At 38.6% G+C, this 18,829-nt stretch overlaps 1 pseudogene; it reads right to left on the bottom strand.

The window, feature by feature from the left end:
* Positions 1 to 4,264: 4,264 nt before the first annotated feature.
* Positions 4,265 to 5,230, bottom strand: LOC143668743 (very long chain fatty acid elongase 6 pseudogene; annotated as a pseudogene).
* Between the last annotated feature and the right edge of the window lie 13,599 nt (positions 5,231 to 18,829).

The following is an 18,829-nucleotide window of genomic DNA, read 5'->3' as shown; positions in this document are numbered from 1 at the left end:
AGTCACATCTCCAGCTACGCAAGAGGCCACACCCACAAGTGGGTGCACCACATCTCCAAGGAAACAATCCAGCCAAAAGGTCACACCCACAACTGGGTATGTTACATGTCCATGGAAGCAATCCAACAAAAATTTTTATCTGAAACAATAGGTCTTTCCCCACAAGATTGGATTAGGAAAGAAAATTTAGCTTTTCTGGGGTACCTAGCAATTTCAAACTAGCACTCTCCATCCTCTTGACCCCCCAAAGATATGTTCCTTCCATATACAAAATACACTAATTCCATCACAATATCACAAAAGCCTTCAACCATTTCAATAACAATACAAATGCAATACAAAGTCAGAAACAGTACAAAATCTCATCAAAGTCAGTTACAGGCACAGTCTGTCCCAAGACAAAATTCTCTTCTGGATGTTGATCTGAACTCAGAACAAGTTATTTGCTTCCAAAACACAAAGGAGGAAGAGTCATAGAATACAGGTTTCCATTGCCATAGGGAGAAATTTAAAGGTAAATAGGGGTCACTGGACTGAAACAGTTCTGAAAACCTGCAGGGCACACTCCATCGGATTTCAGCCTGAGAGTCATTTATAGAATAACATTTCATCCTCTGGATTTCAGAGAGCAATAATCCCACCCTCTCCAAGTGCTTATGCAGCAGCTCTGCACTCCCCCATCACTGGGATGAAGGTTGCAATCTTGGGGCACATTGTGGGGAGCACCTTTTTCTCAGCTCCACCCTCTCCAAACATTTGGGCAGCACCTTGGATCTCTGCCATCTCCAGGGCACAAGATCAACCCTTCCAAAACAAGGATGTTAACACCAGGCTCCTCCCAATCCCTGGTTTATGTGTGTCACACTCTCAGAGGCCTGGGACACTGAAACTCTTCTTGAACAGCAAAGCAGAAGGCTCACTCTTTGCTTTCTGGCCAAACTCATCCTCTCCACTTGGGTGGGTAGGTCACCTCCCCTGGCCCAAGATTTCCTGGCTCCAGACCTTTGCTTCCATGGTTCTGCCTCTGAAATAATTTTTCCTTCATTTTGCTCCCTTTTCTGTCCCTTTTATTCCAGACTGTCCGTGGCTCCTTTTATACATATCCTACAATACTCTTGTTACCTTTCTAGGCAGTACACAGGGATCATAACTGTCAGACAGTAGGACTTTCCACAAATCCTTTCTAGGTAACTCCATCTCCAGGCCTAGCTTTTTCTGAAATGCCTGACTGGTTCCATGTCTGGTTAAATCCTCATGTGGGCCTCTATTCTCTGAGGGGTCCATTTCTGGAAGCCCAGAATTTTCCAGACCATCAATTTCTGGTTTCTTTGTAGAGCTCAGTTCTCAATTTATCTGTTTCCTCTCACATTTTATTATAAGCTGCAAGGAGCAACCAGGCTGCATTTTCCACATTGAGTTTAGAAATTTCCTCAGCTAAGTGTCTAGGGTTGTTGCTTTTAAATTCTATCTTCCACCCAACAGCAGTACACATTTCTGCCAAATTCTCTGCCAGTTTAAAACCAGGGTCTCCTCACTTCCAGTTTGCAATGACATAGTCATCATTTCTGTCTAAAGTGTCAACCAAAGATATCTTAAGAGTCCATTATTTCTATCAAAAATCTGTTCAAAGCAATTCAGGCCTCCTCTGGCAAGCTCTTCACAACCCTTCCAGAATATTCCCTTTATCCATTCCAACATGTTTGGTATTTGGAAACCACAGCACCCCACTTCTCTGGTATCACAATCTGTAGTAGTTAGTTAAAGCTGCTGGAATGCAATACACCAGAAATGGTTTGGTTTTTAAAAAGGGGAATTTATTAAGTTGCAAGTTTACAGTTCTAAGGCCATAAAAAGTCCCAAATTAAGCCTTCCAGGGAAAGATACCTTGACTCAAGAAAGGCTGATGGGTTCAGAATGCCTGTCAGCTGGGAAGGCACATGGCTAGTGACTGCTGGGGTCTTTGGTTTATGGTTTCAAACAGCTTCCAAGGGGGCATTTTCTTTCTGCATCTTTAAATGTCTGAGTTTTGTGTTGGCTCTGAGATTTTTCCAAAAGGTTTCCCCTTTTAAAAGACTCCAGTAAATGATCAAGGCCCACTTTGAATGGGTGGAGCCATATCTCCATCTAATCAAAAGGTCAAACCCACAGTCGGGTGTATCACATTTACATGGAAACAATCCAGTTTCCACCCTTAACAATAGGCCTGACTCCACAAGATTGGATTAGAAACAAAATATGGCTTTTTTGGGGTACATAACAATTTCAAACCAGCACAATCACATTGAACAACTTTACATAATTATTTCTTTAAAATACTAGAAAAGTGTACCCATTTATTTGGCTTGAAAAGGACTGAAATATTACAGATAATCTAACCTTTTTTCTTTTAAAAGAATATGGTTCTTAATAAATTGATTTTCTGAGTTCCAGAGCAAAAGTCCATTTTAAAAACTTTCTGATGCTGACTTGAAGCAGGACTTTTCTGATTTGGTAGAAAATATGATAACTATTTCATATCATTTAAAATTTGAGTGGCAATCTTCAAGTGAAATCATTGCCCTCCCCCCTACCTGGGACATGACACCCAAGGTTGAAAGTCTCCCTGGCAGCATGGGAGATGACTCCCAAGGAGGAGTCTAGCCCTGGCACTGTGGGATCAACAATTCCATCCTGACCAAAAGACGGGAAAGAAGTGTAACTAATAAAGTATCAGTGGCCAAGAGTGTTTCAATAGAGTCGAGAGGCTACTTAGGAGGGTCACTCTTATGCAAGCTTCAGTTAGACATTGCTACTATCATAACTTGCCAAACCTCAACTGAAACCATTCCAGTCAATCCTAAAGAACAACTAGCACAATATATAAGATTCTACAAAGGTTCTATGCAATAGGGCAACTTTCCAGAAACCTACAACCTCCAGATGGGTCCCAGGACCAATTAAGTCCTGAAACCTAGAGGGCCCAGCCTCTCCAGAACATCAGTTAGTTCCTTCTCCCTATTCTATATTATTTATAACACTTTCCAACATGAAAAACTTCGAATGGCCACAGCCCAAGCACCCCTAAAGAATGAGATAGAAAGATCAAAGGTGATGGCGGAATTCTACAGAGAAGTTAGGGTTTAACAAATGAATATGATTGCTGAATCATTAAATTGATATTTTTTTAGTCTCCTATATCTTAGAGCAGCTAGAAGTAAAAACCTAAAATTGTGGAGTTGTAATTCATACCAAACACTGAAAAATGTTCTCCAACTAATTGTTGTGCTGTGCTTTGAAATTTATTGCTTTTTTTGTATTTATGTTATTTTTCACAAAAATGAAAAAAAATCTATTGTGATGATTAAAAAATATTCATTCCTTCCCAGTGACTACTCGAAGTATCTCCACTTCAACAGTAGAGGGCACTTCAAACACCTCTATATTGCTTAGGGAGCAAATGCAGATGTAGAAATAGTGTCCAACCAATATCAGGAAGACCCTGCAGACTTCTTTTTGAAATTCACAAAAATATAGAAAAATATATGGGCTGGACCATGGGACTTCATTTGGAAATTTATGAGCACCTCTAAAGTCAAATGAAAGGAGATACACATTATCAATTGAACTGATGTTCAGCTTACCTCTTTTCCTAGTGTCTTTCCTCTTTCCTACCTCAGGAATGGTATGAGACTGAACATTTTTACAGATAGTAAAGAATAAACTTGCAGATAGTTTGGCTGAGTTTCTATATGTTCTATCCTGTATGTACTGTTCTGTTCAGAAGCCTGGGCAACTGAACAAAGGATGATACTTCCCATCTCATTCAAGAGTAATTGCAGTTTGTCGGAAATGCTCTGGGATGGAGCTGGCCCTTTGGGAACTGAGCTGCAATGTTTCAATCTGACCAGTAAAAGCCTTGGAAAAGTATTGTGCCCTTTTGCTTTTGGCAAGCTAGCCTGAGGCTGTACCATGAGGGGGAAATACCAGTCTTCGTCTTAGTTGGAATATAGTTCTCTTTACGTCCATTTTCATAAGAAGTGATTAAGACATCTTTTATTCATGGTGGCTACAACTGCTAACCCTTCTTAAAAGGCTTTAATTCTTGCTAAAGCTATTTTGTTCTAGATGCACACTTTCTGTCTTCCATTTTTTCTTTTGTATTGGCTCCAGTGAGTGTCAAAATGTGTTGTTTTACCTGCACCCTATATAATTCCTTGCACCATTTTCTTTTATCAATTATTTTTCTTAATGACCCTGAGCTATAGCTATTTCCTCAGCTCCAACATTATTCAGTCTTTCTTGTTTCCCTCTTTTTGCTGATGTAGGCTCCAAAGAAATGGCACAAGAGCACAAAGTGGTTGAGGTATCTGAGTGAGGACCAGAAGATATTCTGAAAGTGAGAGTCACATTGGTCTCCTTGCATCCAGGAAAAGACCAGGGAGTTGATTACACAGCCCCTCATCCTCTGGGTGATCTGAGACAAGGTGATGAACATGGAAAACTCCTGGGAGACTCAGAAACATGCAACCCACAAAGCCTAATAAGAGTACATTATGGCATGTATGATATAATTCATCATCATGAACCAACCACACCAGCAATCACGTCTTTGCAGGAGTATCAAGAGTACAGGAGCACAGCGACATGGTGGCACCAGTGCAGGAAAAGCAGCTTCTGCTTCCTCAGAATAATGAATATTGCATCCCTAAGTTTGGGGGCTTTGCTTAGCACAAATGCATAAGCCAAGAATTTGGTGACAAGTCCATTTTAAAAACTCTGGTGATCATCTGCTTCAGGACTTTTGTTGTCAAAATATATACCATAAAATACCAGTTCAAAGACCACTGAATATACTGAAGACTGCAAGGGTCAGAGACCAGAGCACTAATGACCATGAAATATAAAAGCACAATTTCTTCCAGTGTCCCTGTATCCACTGGATGCTTCCATTCCTGTTGAATTGCTTTCCAAATACACATTCTTGTAAAGTTAAACTGACGTGTTTGATAGGGCTGAACTTTGGAGTCACTAATGTTTCTTATATGAAATAATCTGTAAAATGCTTCATTTCAAGTGCTCTGCTATTTAATTCCCCAGCCACCACTCAATGTCTTTCCTTTGCCTCTGGATCTCAGGCCCTCAGTCTCTTTCCCAGGCTTTCTTAAGTACATATAAGGTTGGCCATTACCTGTGTCTCCACTGCTTCCTTCTCCTTGGTCTGACACCTCTTCCTGGTGTCAGCATGCAGCATAGAAAGAAATGGATGCCTTGCAATTTTAGATGGTTAAATTTTAATATCATAGCATATAATGGTCATATCTTATATGATTGCAATTTATCTTTAATAACATGCACTTACACGGTTTCTCTATGCCTCCCTCACCCATGTTTTTTTTGTATTGTTACAGATGGTATCTTTTCAGACTGTATATCCCAAACCATTGATTTATCATTACTTTTTATTTATTTGCTTTTTAGTACCTGTAAGAAATAAGAAGTGGAGTCACATAACTGAAAATACACTAAAATAGAACTGGCATTTATAGTTACCCATACTGTTACCTTTAGCAGAATTCTTTATTTCTTTATGCTGCTTTTATCAACTGTTTATCGTCGTTTCCTTTCAGTCTGAAGAATTCCCTTTAGCATTGCTTGTAGGGCAGGTCAAGTGCTAATGAACTCCTTCAATTTTTATTTATCTGGGCATGTCTTAACTCATGCTATTTTTTTTTTTTTTTTTTTTTTTTTGCATGGGCAGACACCAGGAATCAAACCTGGGTCTCCAGCATGGCAGACAAGAGGAACTCTGTCTGCCTGCTGAGCCATGTGGCCTGCCCTCATGCTATTTTTTAAATAAAGTCTTGTCAAATATAAATTTCTTTATTGGCAATTGTTTTTCAATTGCCATTTCATCCATTTAAATATTTTGTACTACTGCTTTCTTGCCTCATGGTTTCAGATGAGTAGTTGGAACTTAATCTTATTGGAGTTTATTGTACATAACTTGTTGCTTTTCTCTTGCAACTTTCCAAACTTGCTCCTTATCCTTACCATTGGACATTTATGTGTCTGGGTTATGATTTTCTTTCAGTTGTCCTGCTTGTTGTTCTTATTGAAAATGTACGTTCATGTTTTTCATTAAATTTGGAAAGTTTTCTGCCATTATTCCTTTGAATATTCCTTCTACCCTTTTCATTCTTTCTATTCCTTCTGGGTATCCCATAATGGATATATTGGTACATTTGATGGTATTCCACAGGTCTCTTAGGCCATTTTCATTCTTTTTTTAAAATTCAGCCTGAATCATTTCTGATATTATCTCTTCCAGATCACTAATTCTTCCTTCTGCCACCTCAAATCTGCTGTTGAAACTGTTCTGGGAATTTTTCATTTCATTTATTGTACTCTGCCACCTTAGTGCTTCTCTAGAGAGATTCTCATATGATACATTCATTGTTTGCATGTATTCTTTAGTTCTTCCTCCATGTTTTACTATATCTCCTTGAGCATGTGGCAGGTATTTTTTAATTAATTTTTTTGTTAAAGCAGGTGTAGGCTTACAGAAAAGTCATGTATAAAAATACCATGTACCACCCTATTATTAATACCTTGCATTAGTGGAGTACATTTGTTAAAATTCATGAAAGAACATTTTTATAAATGTACCATTAACTATAGTTCATGTCTAAAATAAAGTTCATTGTGTAGTACAGGCCTATGCTGGTTTGAATCTGTTATGTACCCCAGAAAAGGAAATTTCTTTAAAATTCATTCTTGTGGGGGCAGACTTATTGTGGGTAGGACCATTGGTTAGGCTATTTCAATTGAGATGTGACCCAGACTATTCAAAGTGGGTCTTATTCCTATACTGGAATCCTCTGTGAAGAGTATAAAAGACAGTGAAGCCCAGAGAACTTAGACAGAGATGCATGTGGAAAGTGTGAGTTTGTCCCAGTGTTTGTAGAGGGTGGATCTTCTTCCCCATTGCTCAGAAAAAATGTTACCACCCCAGGGCTCTCATATGCCTGGGGAAATGAGGAGAGCTTGGCCACTCTATTGTTCAGGAAGAATGCTGCTGCTCCAAACCTGAGAGAGGGTGGAGTACATCCCCTCAGGATTGGGGAGAACCTGGCCATGACCCTACTGTTCTAAGGAAGCTGAGAGTAAGCCTTGAAGATGGCAAAGAGTCTGGCTGCCACCAAGATGCTTAAGGAGGGTGGGACCAAGAACAAGGTGATGTCACCAATGCTTCGAGATGTTGGACCCCTCACAACAGTGTATGGAAAGACCACATGAAGAGGGTAGGACTACCATTCTCTCAAGTCCTGAGGAAAAAAATGTTATTCTATTGATGACTCTCAGATCTGTAAATCTAATGGAGTTTGTCTTGCTGTTTTCCATAACAGTTTGGGGGCTATGATCCCTGTTTTCCTTCCAATTTCTCCCAGTGGTAATGAGAACATTATCCTGTGACTGTTCCTCCTTTGGATATTGGAAACAGATTATTTGTTTTGAGTTTCCCAGGTCCACAGCCAGAGGAGAATGTTGACTTAGGGTAGATCATGCCTAAAACTGATTTCAATGTAACTTTGTACTTCATATTGTTACTGAAATGATATAAGACTTTTGTGATTTGTGATGGAATGAACGTATTTTGCATACAGAAAGAACATGTCTTTGGGGGGTCCAAAAGGTGGAGTGTGCTGGTTTGAGTCTGTTATGAACCCAAGCAAAGACCATATTCTTTTTTTAATAGTTTTATTGAGATAGACTCACACACATAAAAACCATCTGGCTCACAGTATCATCATGTAGTTGTGTGTACATTCCCATGATCAATTTTGGAATATTTTCACTATTCCAAGAAGGAGATAAAAATAAGATATAAAACACAAATCCTCCCATACTCCATTACCTGCCCCCCACCCAACCACTGACCCATAGTATTGGCGTGCTACATTTGTCAACTGTTAATGGAAGAATATTAAAATATTACTGTTAACTATAGTCCATAGTTTGCAATAGATAGATTCCCCCATGTAGTCATCTATTGTTTTTTTTTAACATTTGTTTCCTGTATTATTTATTTTTAATCCATATGTTTTACTCATCTGTCCATACCATAGATAAAAGGAGCATCAGACACAAGGTTTTCACAATCACACGGTCACATTGCAAAAGCTGTATCATTATACAATCATCCTCAAGAAACATGGCTACTGGAATACAGCTCAACAGTTTCAGGCACATCCCTCTAGCCTCTCTAGAGGGAGATATCTTAGACATAAAAGGTGATATCTATGTAATGCAAATGAATAACCTCCAGGATAACCTCTCAACTCTGTTTGAAATCTCTCAGTCATTTACACTTTATTTCGTCTCATTTCTCTCTTCCCCCTTTAAGTTGAGAAGGTTTTCTCAATCCCTTAATGCTGAGTCCCAGCTCATTCTAGGATTTCTGTCCCACATTGCCAGGGAGGTTTACACCCCTGGGAGTCATGTCACATATAGAGAGGGGGAGGGCTGTGAGTTTGCTTGTCGTGTTGGCTGAGAGAAATAGGCCACATCTGAGCAACAAAATATATTCTCTTGTGGTGAGTCTTAGGCCTAATTTTAAGTAGACTTAGCTTATCCTTTGCAGGGATAAGTTTCATATGAACAAACCTCAAGATTGAGTGCTTGGCCTATTGATTTGTGAGAGTATCAGGAATTCTCCAAACAAGGAAGTTGAACTTTCCCCCTTTCTCACCATTCCCCCAAGGAGACTTTACAAATATTTATTTATTCACTGTCCAAATAACTCTGGGATTTATCAGAGTATCACACTGGACAAACCTACAAAATCTCATGCCATATTCAAGGTTCCATGTACTTATGGTGTTCAATTAACCTGTCCATATAAATTATATTAGGAAGTGCACTCATCAAAATATAAATTTTGTATAAAATAAACATTTTTTTTGCTTTAGTCTCACACAGAAGTTGAAGTTTTAAAATATGAATGACCATCTATTTCCTTTTTTTATGTAAAAATTTTAAAATGCTTTTGCATGAGGAAGAACAAAAGAATGTCAACACTGCAGGGTACCAAAAACAGATGGCCATTCACAATCCAAAACTTCAACTCCTGTGTGAGACTAAAGCAAGACATGTCTACCTGGTACAACACTCATATCCTGACCAATGCATTTCCCAGCCCAAGCTACATGGACAGTTCAATTGAGCACCACAGGTACATGGAAACCTGAACAGGGCATGAGACCCTGCAGATCCATCCAGGTTAGTGTGATGCCCTGATAAATCTCAGAGTGATTCAAACAGTGAAAAAAGAAACTGACCATCTATTTTCAACACCCTGTGATATTGACACTCCTTTGTTTTTCCTCATATGAAAACATTTTTTAATTTTTACATTTAGTCACTATCATTGTACACTCTAGGCATTCCTAAATTATTGCATCTCAGTCTTTACCATCTATCTTTCCTTCTGGTTTCAAACATGGCAGCAGCCTTCCTCCCTCTATCCTTCTCAATTCATCTTCATTCAGTGTACTAACATTATTGTGCTACAATCAGGTAGTATTGGGCTATTCATTTATGAATTTTTACAATCAGTTGCATTGCCCAATCTGTAGCCCTTCTGCTCCAATTACCCAATCTCTACCCTATTTCTATCTCCTGATGGTCTCCCTTCTTAACTGAAATTCTCCAAGTTCATTCACTGATATTAGTTCATATCAGTGAGACCATACAGTATTTGTCCTTTTGTTTCTGGCTAATCTCACTCAGCATAATGTCCTCAAGATCCATCCACATTGTTACATGTTTCATGACTTTATTCTGTCTTACAGCTGTGTAAAATTCCATCATATGTATATACCACAGTTGTTTGCCACTCATCTGTTGATAGACATTTGGGCTGTTTCCATCTCTTGGCAATTGTAAATAATGCTGCTATAAACATTGATATGAAAATGTCCATTTGTGTCCTTGCATTCATGTCTTCTGAATAGATACCTAGCAATGGTATTACTGGTTCATATGGCAATTCTATACTTAGATTCCTGAGGAACCACCCAACTGCCTTCCACAATGGTTGTACCATTTGACATTCCCACCAACAGTGGATAAGTGTGTCTCTTTCTCCATATCCTCTCCAGCACTTGTTGTTTTCTGTTTTATTGATAAATGGCCATTCTGTTGGGTATGAGATGATATTTCATTGTGGTTTTGATTTGTATTTCCTTAATATCCAGGGAAGTTGAGCATCTTTTCATGTGCCTTTTGGGTATTTCTATTTCCTCTTCTGAGAAGTGTCTGTTCATGTCTTTTGCTCATTTTGTAATTGGGTTGTTTGTCTTTTTGTTGTTGAGTTGAACAGTCTCTTTATATATTCTGGATACTAGACCCTTAACTGATACATAATTTCCAAATATTGTCTTCCATTGTGTAGGCTGTCATTTTACTTTCTTGATAAAGTTCTTTGAAGCACAAAAGTGCTTTATTTTGAGGAGTTCCACTTATCTACTTCTTTCTTCACTGCTTGTGGTTTGTGTGTAAGATCTAGGAAACCACCTCCTATAAAAAATTTTATAAGATATTTCCTTACAGTTTCTTCTAAAAGTTTTATGGTCTTGGATCTAATGTTTAGCTCTTTGAACCATTTTGAGTTAATTTCCATATAGGGTGTGAGGTATGGACACTTTTTTATTCTTTTGCATGTGAATATCCAGTTCTCTAGGCACCATTTATTGATGAGACTGTTCTGTCCCAGGTGAGTTGGTTTGACTGTCTTATCAAAGACCAATTGTCCATAGATGAGAGGGTCTACATCTGAACCCTCTATTCAATTCCATTGGTAAGTATATCTATCTTTATGCCAGTACCGCACTGCTTTAGCCACTGTAGCTTCATAATACACCTTAAAGTGAGGTAGTGTGAGACCTCTGACTTTATTTTTCTTTCTTGGGATATTTTTAGCTATTCAAGGCATCCTGCCCTTCCAGATGAATTTGGTTGTTGGGTTTTCTATTTCTGAAAAGTAAGTTTTTGGGATTTTGATTGATATTGCATTGAATCTAGAAATCAATTTAGGTAGAATTGACATCTTGACAATATTTAGTCTTCCAATTCATGAACATGGTATGCCCTTCCATTTATTTAGATCTTCTGTGATTTCTTTTAGCAATTTCTTATAGTTTCTTTGTATAGATCCTTTGTATCCTTAGTTAAATTTATTTCTAAATATTTTACTCTTTTGGTTGCAATAGTAAATGGAATTTTTTTCTTGATTTCTCCATCAGATTGTTCATTACTACTGTATAGAAACACCACAGATTTTTGAGTGTTGATCTTGTAACCTGCCACTTTGCTGTGCTCATTTATTAGCTCTAGTAGTTTTGCTGTGGATTTTTCAGGGTTTTTGACATATAGTATCATATCATCTGCAAACAGTGAGAGTTTTACTTATTCCTTGCAATTTTGATGCTTTTATTTCTTTTTCTGGTCTAATTGCTATGGCTAGAACTTCCAACACAATGTTGAATAACAGTGGTGACAGTGGGACATCCTTGTCTTGTTCCTGATCTTAGGGCGAATGTTTTCAGTCTTTCCCATTGAAGATGATGTTAGCTGTGGGTTTTTCATATATTCCTTTATTGTGTTGAAGAAATTCCCTTCTATTCCTATCCTTTGAAGTGTTTTCAGCAAGAAAGGATGTTGAATTTTGTTAAATGCCTTTTCTGCACAAATCGAGATGATCATGTGGTTTTTCTACTTCGATTTGTTGATATGGTGTATTACATTAATTGATTTCCTTATGTTGAACCACCCTTGCACACCTGGGATGAATCCTACTTGGTCATGATGTATAATTCTTTTAATGTGTTTCTGGATTCAATTTGCAAGAATTTTGTTGAGGATTTTTGCATCTATGTTCATTAGAGAGATTGGCCTGTAATTTTCTTTTCTTGTACTATCGTTGCCTGGCTTTGGCATGAAGATGATGTTAGTTTCATAGAACGAGTTAGGTAGCATTCCTTCCTTCATGGTCAGGTTCATGTGTCAGTTTGGCCAAGTGGTGATTCCTGTTTGGGCAAGTGCTGACCTGTCTGTTGAGATGAGGACATTTCATAGAATTAAATCATGATCACATCAGCTGCATCCACAGCTGATTCCATTTGTAATCAGCCAAGGGGTGTGTCTTCTGCAATGAAGGATGACATCTGACATTCTGATTAGTAAGTGTTTTGAAGTACATCTATTTGGATCTATTCTGTTTGGGATCTATGCTGCACTTCTTGGATCTGTAATTTTAAGTCTTTCATAAGAGTTGGGAAATTTTCAGTGATAATTTCCTCCATTAGTTTTTCTCCTCCTTTTCCCTTCTCTTCTCCTTCTGGGACACCCACAACATGTATATTCATGTGCTTCATGTTGTCATTCAATTCACTGAGTCCCTGCTCATATTTTTCCATTCTTTTCCCTGTATTTCCTTTTGCTAGTGGGATTTTAGATATCCCATCCTCCAGTTCACTAATCCTATCTTCTGCCATTTGAAATCTATCATTGTAGGTTTCCATTGTTTTTTTCATCTCTTCTTCTGTGCCTCACCTTCCCATAAGTTCTGTAATTTGTTTTCAGACTTTCATTTTCTTCTTTTTGTTCATTCCTACCCTTCTTTATATCCTCCCTTGATTCATTGATTTGATTTTTGATGAGGTTTTCCATGTCTGTTCAAACATTCTGAATTAATTGTTTCAACTACTATATCTCATTTGAATTGTTGGTTTGTTCCTTTTACTGGGCTATATCTTCAATTTTCCTGGTATGATTTGTTTTTTTTTTGCTGGTGTCTAGGCATTTAATTTCCTTAATTAGTTTATTCTGGAGATTGTTTTTCACTCTTTTATCTAGGATTTTCTTGATGGATGGCTTTGTTCTCTATCTGTTCTTTGACATTCAGTTCAGCTTATTCTAGATATCTAGCATAGGTTTTGTTTAACAGATCAGAATTTTTCAGTTCTTCTTTTCTTGTTTCTTGCCCTGCCTGTATGGTGCCTTTTCCCTCCTTAAGAGGGTCTACTTATGTATTATAGACCCCAGTCAGATTTTCCCAGGCCAAATTGGTCTCCTCTCAGGAGAAAGAGTCACGTGCATCAGTTTTCCCTGAGGGTGAGACCCAGGAGGCTGAAAGACTTTCCTATGAAGCCTCTAGATTCTGTGTTTTTCCAGTCCTGTCCAGTATGTGGCACTTTTCTGCCTGCAGGTCCCACCAGCATCAAGGGATGTGGTACCTCTAACTTCAGCAGACTTTCCCTGCTGGTGGCATGATTGAGACACAGGGGAGGTTGTAGGCTGGTTTTAATTGCTTCAGTTTTCTAGGCTCTTGGGTTTGAATTCCTTTAGGGAGGGATTCCATCTGAGCTGGAACCCACCCCTCTCCTGGGTAAGGCACAGCCTCCAGATAAACACTTAAACAAGCTTAATTCTGCCCATGCCTGGGGCAGTTGGAGCTTGAGAAGCCCTGCAACTGTATCCAAAGAGTAGTCAAGCATAGAAACACAGCCACAAAAAAGATAAGGAAAAAAAGTCCTTTTCAGATCAGGATGCCCATTCCTCAGCTTTGCCAATCAAGGGCTTAAATTTGTACATTGCTTTGCATATCTCCAGGTCCTATGTGCCCCCTCCTTTCCTTCAGAGCCCAGACCCTTTCAAGTGTTTTGTGCTGTCTGATCCAAAAAAAACTTAGTTTTTTTTTTTCTTTTTTTGTCAGCTTTGTCCCCTCTGCACCAGGGTAAAAACCAGTAACTTCAGCTTTTACTCGAGGTTTAGCTGAGCTGAGGACCTATTTTTAGTAGTCAGAATTTGTTAATTAATTCCACAATTGGATCTTGGTTGTGCTCAGCCCCTACTGCTAATAGGGTTCTTTTCCTTTCCCCTCTGGGAAGCAGCCTGTGGGGGAGGGGTACAAGCCACCACAGCTTGGGGAACTCATGGTTCTGGGTGGGCTTGCAGCTGGTCCAGCTTTTCCAGACTCGGGTACACTGTGTGTCTGATGTGGCCTCAGAAGTTGTACTGTACTGTTCCTGGCTATTTAATAGCTGCTCTGGAGGACAAACTAAATTCTACACCTCACTAAACCATCATCTTGGCTTCTCCTGATCTGTAATTTTATGCTTTTCATAAGAGCTGGGAATTTTTCAGTGATTATTTCCTCCATTTTTCTTTCTGCCCCTTTTTACTTCACTTCTCTTTCTGGAGTACTCATAACATATTCATACACTTTTTGTTGTCATTCAGTTCCCTGAGGTCTTGCTCATATTTTTCCATTTTTTTCCCTATTTGTTCTTTTGTGTAGAGGATTTCAGACGTCTTGTCCTCCACTTCACCAATCCTTTCTTCTGCCTCTTCAAAAGTGCTGTTGTAGCTCTACATTTTGATTTTCATCTCTTCTATTGTGGCTTTCATTCCCATAAATTCTGCCATTTGGCTTTTCAGACTTTCAAGTTCTTCTTTATATTTGTCCAGTTTCTGATATCTTTTATTTCTTTTACCATATCTTCCCTCAACTTGTTGATTTGATTTTTAGGTCTATTTTAACATCCTCAATGACTTATTTCTACTCCTGTATCTTGTCTGAAAAGTCAGTTTGTTCCTTTGATTAGGATATATCTTCATTTTTCCTAGTATGACTTGTAATTTTTTGCTCATGTCTAGGCATCTGATTTCTTGATTAGTTTGTTCTGGAGGTAGTTTTCACTCTTTTATCTGGAGTTTTCTTGCTGCTTGCCTTTGTTCTGTATCTTTTCTTTGGCACTCAGTTCAACTTATTCTAAACTCTAGCATAGCTTCTATTTAACAAATCTCTAGCATAGCTTCTGTTTAACTAATGAGAATTTCTCAACTCTTGCTTTTCTAGTTATTATACTGCCTATATGAAACCTATCTTTTGAGGAAGGTCTCCATAGATGTGGTTGACCTCAATCAGATTTTCCCTAACAGGGCCAGGTCTCATGAGGAGGGTGTAATCAATATCATGTTTCCCTGAGGATGAGACACAGCAGGTTGTCAGACTTTCCTATGAAGCCTCTTGACTCTGTGCTTTTCCTATCCTACCGAGCAGGATTGCAGCTTGCAGCTCTCCACTAGAATAAAGTGATGCAGTGCCTTTAATTCTCAGTAGTCCCTGTCCCTGTTAGGGGTGTGGTTGAGACAGATGTTGAGGTAGAAAACAGGCTTAAATTCTTTCTGTTTTCTAGTCCCTGGAGCCTGAATTCTCTAAAGGAGGGCTGCCATTTGAGCTGGACTTGCCCCTCTTTTCTTGGGGCATATACTCCCTGAATGAAATTTTCTTCCCCACTTGACTCATTACTTTTTCCCTCATTCCTATCTTAACTGAGCCCTTGCCTGGGTCAGTCTGACAATTGAAAATGCCTAAGGCTTTCCTAGTTGGGTACTTAGAATAGTTAAAAGAGAAAAAGAAAGAAAAGAAATCCCTTTTCAGAGTCAGCCCTCTGCCTGAGATCACCAGGATCCCCTAGGATAACCAGTCAAGAGGAAAGAGTTGGTACCAGGGTCTCTGTGCCCCCCTTTTCCAGTTCCCTGAGCTCAGGTGACTAAAAAATCCTACTTTGTTATTCTTTTTAGTTTAATTTAATTTTTGTCTGTCAGCCCCATCTTCTCTCTACTGGTGTTAAAATTGTAATTGAGCGCAGTTTCCCTTCCTCCCAGGTGAAACTATTTAAATGTACACACTTTAGGGAATTATCTTTTTCAACTAACTAGTTACTTTGCTTCTCAGACATAGATTAATGCCACTTTTGTTTGGGGCATTGCTGAGGCCTGAGAATGCAGACATTGCAAGCTAATGGGCTGTTAGGAAGTTATGAAAAAAAAAGAGGAAGAAAAAATCCTTTCCAAAGCCAGATCACAGGCCCCCTGGGTTTGCTAATCAAGAGCTGGAATTGGTATTTGACTCTATGTATCAATTTTTTTCTTGGGGCATAGCCCTTTACCTGTATTTTGAGCTTGTCCAATTCAAAAAGCCTATTTTTTTGTCAGCCCTGCCTCCTCACTGTCTGGGTGAAGTCTCCTGGATCCTTTCATGCTTGACCCCGGTTTCCCTGCACTTGGAACTTGTATACAACAGTCCAAATTTTTTCATTCTGCAATTGGAGCTTGGTTGGGCTACCTTCTTTGCTCCTAGTGGAGGGGGCTTCTTTTTCCCTTGGGGAACTACTTCTGAGATAGCCTGCCATCCCAGTGGCAGAGGAGCACCAGCCTCCATGGCTTGGGGGGCTTACAGTTCTGTGTGGGATTCAACCCTTCCAGCCATTCCAGACTAGTGTATGATGTGTGTCATGTCACTGAAATCCCCAAAACATTTGGTCCAGACAGTTCCTGGTTATTTCTTAGGTGCTCTGGAGGACTAACTAAATTCCATAATTCACTATGTCACCATCTTTGGCATAGTTGAACTGTAATGCAGTAGCCTTGATTCTTAAAGATGATTGGATAGCTATAGAGCTTTTAAGATGTGACCGTGTGATTGTGATAACCTTGTGACTGACAATCCCTTTATCCAGTATACTGACAGATGAGTAAGAAAAAAACCCCAAAATAAATAAATAATGGGGGTTAGGAGGTATGGGGTGGGATGTTTTGGGTGTTGTGTTCTTTTTTACTTTTATTTTTTCTTATTTTAATTTTTTTGGAGTAATGAAAGTGTTCAAAAGTCAATTGGGATGATGAATATATAGGTATGTGATGAGGCTATAAACAACTGATTGTAAACTTTGGATGATTTTATGGTACATGAACATATAATATACCTCAGTAAAACTGCATTAAAATTGAGACCATGGATTGTTCTGGGGTGTAAGTGATAAATGAAAGAATTGTCTCACCCTCAGAATTTAGCTCTTAGTGGAGGCAATAAAATAACCTCATGTTTATAACAGATATTTTGTGTAAGAAAGAAAAGATAATTGATCTAAAAGGGCCAGAACACATAATAAAGCTCCTGTCCTCCTCTGGACAGATGTATGCAGGTTTAACTTACAAGATGGGTTCATCAGGATAAGTATTTCTTTCTCTACTTAAAGCCCTTTCCTCCAGAGCAAGGAGAGGAAATTTGAAAGGAAAACATAAACATACATCCCTAAGGGGCAGCCCTCTACGATGACCAAGACTGTTTTTCTAACTCTTGCCCAAGCTGTCAGTATGGCTTCTTGCTTGCTTTCACCCTGCCTTGAATACCTTGAGACTAATCTTGAAACTGTAGGACTGCAGAGAAAAACAACTTGGATTGCAGAAAAGGAACCTCAGGAAATTAGTCCATTTCAGACAATAGACAAGTTATCAACTTTATCCTGACCACCCTTCTCTCTTTCACCATATACCCTACTGGTACTTTTTCACACCCTATGTCCTGAATATAAAACTCAACCAACAATTTGTACTCCTTGGAGTTGAGTTCTACTCTCTCTTTTCCTATGGAAGTTGTGAGTAAAGTCACCCTTGCCTCCAGGCAATTCTTTCATTGACAATGTTTACAGGAATTCACGTACTCTCTGCTTTTCTATGCTGAAATCACAGCCTACCTATGTGTGCAGGGTTCTTTTACCTCTTATTTCTCTGAGATCTATCTCTTCAATTTAGGGAATAACCCAGTGTCTGATTCTGAATTGTGGAAAATTTTCTTGTCAAGGGACTCATAATGCTACAAGACTGACACCATTGTTTTACTTTTACAATTAGATTTCAATTCCTTCTAAATTATCATGACAATATTAAATGACATTGTAAAGGATAATTTATGCACCATCCACCTTTACTTAAATGCATGCCTTTATCTACATTAGCATCCATCTTTGCACCGAACATGTATATTTTAGCAATAATAGTTGACCCCTTCTTTTGTGTTCTACTGTTTTCAGTTAACACTCAAATTACTATCTTATTAACTCAAGCTTTTTAAACTATGTTCAGAGATGCACAAATAATAGAACCTGACTTGTCAACCATAATGTTCAAGACAGTGAAGGCCTCTTTCTGCTTATGTGAACAACAAAGCCCTAAGACAATAAGGAAAATCCTTAATGTTGTCAATTAGGGAATAATTAAATGATCTCAATGTGGATTGAACATCATTTTCATAAAGAATTTCATAAACATAAGCTACAGTTGGATATTCTGAGTTCTATATAGAAAGAGATAATGTCTGTTATTTTAGGACAATGATCTCAAATTACAATACTGTATCTACAGCAAGCGCCAGTGAAGTTTAACCCCTTTATTCATTACACTAGCATTCATTGAGCTAGCACTGTTCTCAATTTTGGATATTGAGTAGTAAGGAGGATATAAAACTGTTTTCCCAAAATCTACATATGTGTGGAGTGACAAAATAAATGTAAGTAAATAAATAAATTGTTGTCTTGTAGTTGTAAGTGCTATGAAACAGCTTAATGATATGGGGGAAATGTTTGGATGCTCATTGAGCAAATAAGTAAGTGTTGACCCACTCACCCACACAGACCAGATGATTGATGTTCTCCAGCATCACATCTGTATTATTTTCTCTGAGATGTGTACAGCAGAGCACAGTCTTACTTGGTGAAGTCAATAGGTAAAACCTTGAAAATCACTTAGTAAAACATCTTGAATATCCTGGTTCAGGTAGGGCCACCTGTACCAATGTCCATCAAAGGATGGTCAAGGATGACAGCACGGAAGAAGGAGGATATGTGTATAGAAATTTCAAACTTTTATGTTTCTAGTCATATAATTTTTAGTACTGACCTGCAGCCTGAATTTTGTATGTGTCTTAGCTTTCTAGGGCTGCTAT

This window comes from Tamandua tetradactyla, chromosome 25 (genome assembly GCF_023851605.1).
Source record: "Tamandua tetradactyla isolate mTamTet1 chromosome 25, mTamTet1.pri, whole genome shotgun sequence".
Lineage (NCBI taxonomy): Eukaryota > Metazoa > Chordata > Mammalia > Pilosa > Myrmecophagidae > Tamandua > Tamandua tetradactyla.
The sequence above is the reverse complement of the archived record's forward strand: the minus strand, read 5'-3'. Positions and strand labels throughout refer to the sequence as shown.